This window comes from Urocampus carinirostris, chromosome 6 (assembly GCF_059441175.1).
Source record: "Urocampus carinirostris isolate Australia breed hairy pipefish chromosome 6, RoL_Ucar_1.0, whole genome shotgun sequence".
In the NCBI taxonomy this organism is placed as follows: Eukaryota; Metazoa; Chordata; class Actinopteri; order Syngnathiformes; family Syngnathidae; genus Urocampus; species Urocampus carinirostris.
The window spans coordinates 21,908,930-21,915,675 of record NC_142354.1 but is presented as its reverse complement, the minus strand read 5'-3'; positions in this window follow the sequence as shown (position 1 = coordinate 21,915,675).

The window sequence follows — 6,746 nt, the reverse complement described above, 5'->3', positions numbered from 1 at the left end:
GATTGCCCCACACATGCTTCACACCATCTGAGCCAGACAAATGAATCTTTGCCTCATCAGACCAGAGGATATCTTTCCAGTAAGCCATGGCCTTTGTTCTCGTCCTTCTTTTCATTACGTCAAAGCGATATTTCTTCATTGATATTATATTAAACATTATAATGAAATCTCTAAAGAAATATGAGGGGTGTACTCACTTTTGGACATACTGTATATTGTACAGTTCAACGTCAAACTGGAGTTTCTTCCAGTATAATAGTGTGTGTATGAGTATAGTCAGACGTGTGTGGGAGAGAGTATAGTAATTTGTATGAGAGTATAGTAGTGTTTGTGCAAGGGTATGACTGTGTCCGTATGAGAGTATAGTGCTTGTGTGACAGCCCGGTATTATATGTGAGGGCAAGTATGATTTCTCAAACGGCCTCTCATAGAATGCTCTGCAAATGTGCTGCTATGAGTATGTCGCACAGAACGATAAAGGTGGCCTTTCATATAACAACAAAGTGTCAACCGTTTTTTTTGTTTTTATGATGTGAAGTTTGTTTGTGTCGCGTTTGGTCATTATTACTCCAATGATTTTTTTGATGTTTTCGTTTAGGTCAGGGTTAATATACAACACCAATGTTCGCATATTTACTAAAGCACACAAAATGTCCTAAAAGCTCGACACAGGTTCATAATTTACCTGCTGCCAACTGGCGGGCTTTGATTTATTGTGTTTTCGATATCTGCTTAGTTAAAGATACAATATTTTTAGGGATTAGTTTTGGGACCATTTAAGTACATTTAGATCATTTTCATTGGTGACCCTGATATAAATTTTCTTTGTACTTGTTTGACCGTAAAATCATGTCTATTAAATGTCAAAATATTAACCTGAAGCTATATTTTTGACTCTAACCGTGCTATTTCGGTCATTTCTCTTGTCTGGTTGATTCACCAGTAGTTAGCACCATTGATACGTGGGATGTAATAAAGTCGGAATAATAGAGCAAAAAATATCATTTAACACGCTACAGCTCAGGCGGCACAGGGTTCGAGTCCAGCTACCACAGCCTCCCCGTGTGGAGTTTGCATGTTCTCCCCGTGCCTGTGTGGGTTTCCTCCGGGCACTCCGGTTTCCTCCCACATTCCCCAAAACATGCATGTGAGGTTAATTGGCCAGTCCAATGCATACCTGTCAAGCTCCAGGGCTCCATGCCCTTACAAACTGTCCTATTTTCCCTTACAAAATACAAAATCCTACACCATTTTTTTTCCAAACATGTTTATTTATGTAATTTAACATGTTATAATGTACATGTGTTTTGTCATATCATATATATTGTTAATTAACATTTTGTTGTGAGGTACTGAGTTGCTCGACATGAATGAGGTTTATTATAAAAAAAAGTTCAAATATTAAGTAGCTTGGACGTTCACTGTAGAAGGAAAAAAATACATGCAAATATAATTAAGTAGAACAATACATTTACTTTTTCAAATTATTAATTCCTTTTCTACATTAAATTGTTGTTGGAAATATACTGATTAAAGGGATAATCACAAACCTGTCTTTTTCCATTTCCTCCTTTTATCCTTTTTATTAACTTCTTTAGACAACATAATAATTTGTAAGATAGTACATCAAAGCAAGTGAGCCGTTTGAGAGCCGGCTCTCTTTAATGAGTTGAGCCGAAAAAGCCGGTTCTCTAAAAAGAGACGGACTTTCTTTCACTACATAGCACCACATAAAATCCGAGGCGGCAGACGCATGCGCACAGTAGCATCAAACCGCTCGCTTCGTTTGCAACGAAAAAAACGATACCGAGATAAAGGCTCCCGCGGCGAACTCGTTTGACTTGCCGTTTCGTGATAGTCGGTGTATACCGGATGGTACCCATAATTGACAAATTTGCGTTTTTCCGCACAGATTTGCTTGTACGTCGTACACGTCTTAAAATGCATAATAAACGTACTTTGTACGGCAAAAACATACAGGTATGTCAATGTCTGTCTCTGTGTACCCTGCAACTGGCTGGGAACCAGTTTGGGGTGCCCCTGCCCAGCGCCCGAAGATAGCTGGGATGGCCTCCAGCGACCCTAGTGAGAATAAGCGGTGCAGATAATGGATGGACGCTAAAGCATGGATGGGCAAACTACTGCCAATCAGGCTTTTTGACCCGGCCCGCCAAAAGAAAATGCTACAAATATGATGAAAATGAGAACGACTAATTAAAATGTTGTGCCACTCTTGTCCCCTGTGTCCCTTTTGCGGAATGCACTCAAGGCCAAAGTAAAAATGGGTGGCTACAGTTTTCTGTATATGCTATATTTTTGTCAAGATCTAATGTTTAAAGAAAGCAGCTTGTATTATTTTACTACGATTCTGGATTTTTCAAAATCCGAATTTACGAGATTGTCTTTTAACAAATATAAGAGGAAATCTAACATGCACATGTAGATGTCTGCATGCATATTTGGAAATGCATACGAAAAGAAATTGGACAAGCCTTTGTTATCGTTTTTCCTCCCGTATTACCAAAGTATCGGATTCGAGACCCTGTATCAGCAGATTTTAATCTTTTTTTTTGTCTTTGTAACCCACAACTAAAAAGGTTTGCCTGCCCCTGCTCTACAGTGTACGTCTTTTCTTATAGGGACAGTGTGTAATATTTAGCGCCTCCTAGTGGTACATAAAAATCCTTGATTCAGTAGAAAAAACAATACTTGAACTATCTTACTAATATTCATTTATTATAAGTATTCATACAAAGCGGAATACATACGTAATAGTCGCTGCCATGTTTGTCTGGCATCTTGCTGCTACGCTGTGCTTATTTGGCTGTTCTCTCTCCGCATTAGACGATACAGTTTCATCTAGTGGTCAAATATTACACAACCTACCCTTAAGTAGTAGTTGAGATACTAGGATAATTTTAATTGCCTGTTATTTCGATCAAACGGGAAATCCACGCCTAAAGAATCCATTTTGGAAATCCAAAGGGACAGTGTGTATTAAAACTACACTCAATTTAAATCAATGCTGTTTTTTTATTATGTGCTAAAGACATGAACTATCATATAAGTATGCATTTTGAAAAAAATACTTGTTTGTCCAGACATGTTTATTTATTTGACATTACTTAAGCTTCACCTTGCACTTACAAGTACCCAAAAATCTTTCAAAAGGCTGACCAAAAATTACTAGAAAAATTCTGTAGTTTGGTCCCTCTTAGTCTCCGTAGTTTGTATTTTTCTTTGTGCTTTATAGCACCCGATTTCTCTTGCCCTACAGCGACATTTAGTGTCCACATACTACACACTATCTCTTTAAATAGCCATACTTCCAGTGCATTTAAATTGAGTTCTTTTTAAAAAGTGTGAAGTAATGTTACATTACAGTCGGACCAGTTTATGGTCAATTCTTTACCTCTAAAATGTAGATTGTCCTACCTCATTGAGCTATTGTTTAAGTTAATTTATCACATTACATGAAGGACAGTTTTAGAATATTTTATTTGTTATTTTAATGTGGAAACTCTGCGTGTGCGATATAAAAAGAGCAGGGGGGAAATCCCTTTGATATCAGGGGTGTCAGACTCATTTTAGCTCGGGGGCCACATTCTCACAGGGGCAGGAACGGTTGCTTTGGTTGGTAGGGACAGAAAACAGAGTAAAAAAAAACAGAAAATGAAAAAAAGACAAAGAAATACAGGGAGTGCAGAATTATTAGGCAAATGAGTATTTTGACCACATAATCCTCTTTATGCATGTTGTCTTACTCCAAGCTGTATAGGCTCGAAAGCCTACTACCAATTAAGCATATCAGGTGATGTGCATCTCTGTAATGAGAAGGGGTGTGGTCTAATGACATCAACACCCTATATCAGGTGTGCATAATTATTAGGCAACTTCCTTTCCTTTGGCAAAATGGGTCAGAAGAGGGACTTGACAGGCTCTGAAAAGTCAAAAATAGTGAGATATCTTGCAGAGGGATGCAGCACTCTTAAAATTGCCAAGCTTTGAAGCGTGATCATCGAGCAATCAAGCGTTACATTCAAAATAGTCAACAGGGTCGCAAGAAGCGTGTAGAAAAACCAAGGCGCAAAATAACTGCCCGTGAACTGAGAAAAGTCAAGCGTACAGCTGCCAAGATGCCACTTGCCACCAGTTTTGCCATATTTCAGAGCTGCAACATCACTGGAGTGCCCAAAAGCACAAGGTGTGCAATACTCAGAGACATGGCCAAGGTAAGAAAGGCTGAAAAACGACCACCACTGAACAAGACACACAAGCTGAAACGTCAAGACTGGGCCAAGAAAAATCTCAAGACGGATTTTTCTAAGGTTTTATGGACTAATGAAATGAGAGTGAGTCTTGATGGGCCAGATGGATGGGCCCGTGGCTGGATCGGTAAAGGGCAGAGAGCTCCAGTCCGCCTCAGACGCCAGCAAGGTGGAGGTGGGGTACTGGTATGGGCTGGTATCATCAAAGATGAGCTTGTGGGGCCTTTTCGGGTTGAGGATGGACTCAAGCTCAACTCCCAGTCCTACTGCCAGTTTCTGGAAGACACCTTCTTCAAGCAGTGGTACAGGAAGAAGTCCGCATCCTTCAAGAAAAACATGATTTTCCAGACATGGGACCAAGTCACACATGTGCAAGTCTCAAGTAAGTCTCAAGTCTTCACCTTCAAGTCCCAAGTAAGTCCCAAGTATTTTTTTCTTGGGCAAGTCAAGTCACAAGTCAAGTCCCGAGTCTTAGATTGCCAAGTCCAAGTCAAGTCACAAGTCATAAAAACAGCGACTCGAGTCGACTCGAGTCCAAGTCACTAAGTCTCAAGTCCCCATGTCTGTGATTTTCATGCAAAACAACGCTCCATCACACGCATCCAAGTACTCCACAGCGTGGCTGGCAAGAAAGGGTCTAAAAGAAGAAAAACTAATGACATGGCCTCCTTGTTCACCTGATCTGAACCCCATAGAGAACCTGTGGTCCCTCATCAAATGTGAGATTTACAAGGAGGGAAAACAGTACACCTCTCTGAACAGTGTCTGGAAAGCTGTGGTTGCTGCTGCACGCAATGTTGATCGTGAACAGATCAAAGCACTGACAGAATCCATGGATGGCAGGCTTTTGAGTGTCCTTGCAAAGAAAGGTGGCTATATTGGTCACTGATTTGTTTTTGTTTTGTTTTTGAATGTCAGAAATGTATATTTGTGAATGTTGAGCTGTTATATTGGTTTCCCTGATGAAAATAAATAATTGAAATGGGTATACATTTGTTTTTTGTTAAGTTGCCTAATAATTATGCACAGTAATAGTCACCTGCACACACAGATATCCTCCTAAAATAGCTAAAACTAAAAAAGCCCCACTCCAACTTCCAAAATATTCAGCTTTGATATTAATGAGACTTTTGGGTTCATTAAGAACATGGTTGTTGTTCAATAATAAAATTAATCCTCAAAAATACAACTTGCCTAATAATTCTGCACTCCCTGTAAGGAACCAAAAAACAAAGAAAGAACGAAAAACAAAGAAAAGGGAGACAAAGAAAACAGGAAATAGAATGAAAGAATGGAAGACAAAGAAACAATGGAAAACAACAGAAAAGAAGAACAAAAAAATTGGAAAACAAAAGGAAGAAAGAACATAAATGGGACGGGAGAACAAAAAGAAAACAGAAGGAAGGGAGAACAGAAAAGGGAAGGAATGGAGAACAGAAAAGGGAAGGTAGGAAGAACAGATAAGGGAAGGTAGGAACAGGGGGAAAGAAGAAAAGAAAGGAAGTAGTAAAGATGAAAGGAAGGAAGTCATAAATAAGAAATGAGGAAAGCAGAAAGGGGGAAAGAATAATGAAAAAGAGGGGAATGAGGATAAAAATAAAAAGAGATGAGAAAAGGGAAATAAAAAGAAAGTAGAAAAGAGAAACAAAACAAGAGGGGAAAAAAGAAATTAATAGAGGGGGAAAATGAAATAAAAAGACAGAGAAAGAGAGAGAAAAAAATAAATACAGCTACAGTTGCTCAGGAGTGGCGCCAGGCTTTGGTGGCATCAACTACATATTTAAAACAGCAACTCTATTTCTCTTGCGCTTCTTATCGTTGTCTCGCGGGCCGGATTAAAACCTCTGGCGGGGCCGGCCCGCGGGTCGCATATTCAACACGAACCTGACTCAGACGAACTATCCATTCTATGTGGCTGCTACACTGTCACTTGATATCGACGCCAAATGAAGTTGCTGTTCCGAAAAGAGCTGTCTGGTAAAAACGTGTCACTTCTTACAGACTATTTTAGTTCTTCACATTTGTACAATACAATGGTCAAAATACCATTACTTAATTTGAGTTTGTTTGGCTAATGCTTCTGACAAAACGTTTTGCTAACACCGGTGGCTAGTCGCCCTTACGTTCCCGAAAAGTGATATAAAAGTGAGATAAAACGAGGTAAAAGTGGTTATAAGTAGCTAGGGGATGCATTTCTCGGCATAACACCGGCAAGAAACATTAAAGACATTAAACATTAATAGTTTTAGTTGTATGGTTGTAGCTTGTTGGACGTTACTCGTACTTTTGAAATACTTTAATAAATATAACACTCAAGATGGAGTTGCAGTACCGTCACCTGTTGGACAGAAATGGACTTTTTTTTGTTATTATTTTTCCCATTATTTTTCCATGTCTTCAAATTTAATTTTTGTTGGCATATTAAATAATTAAAACAAGCAAAACTGTTAGATATTGCTAAATATATTCAGAGTCATA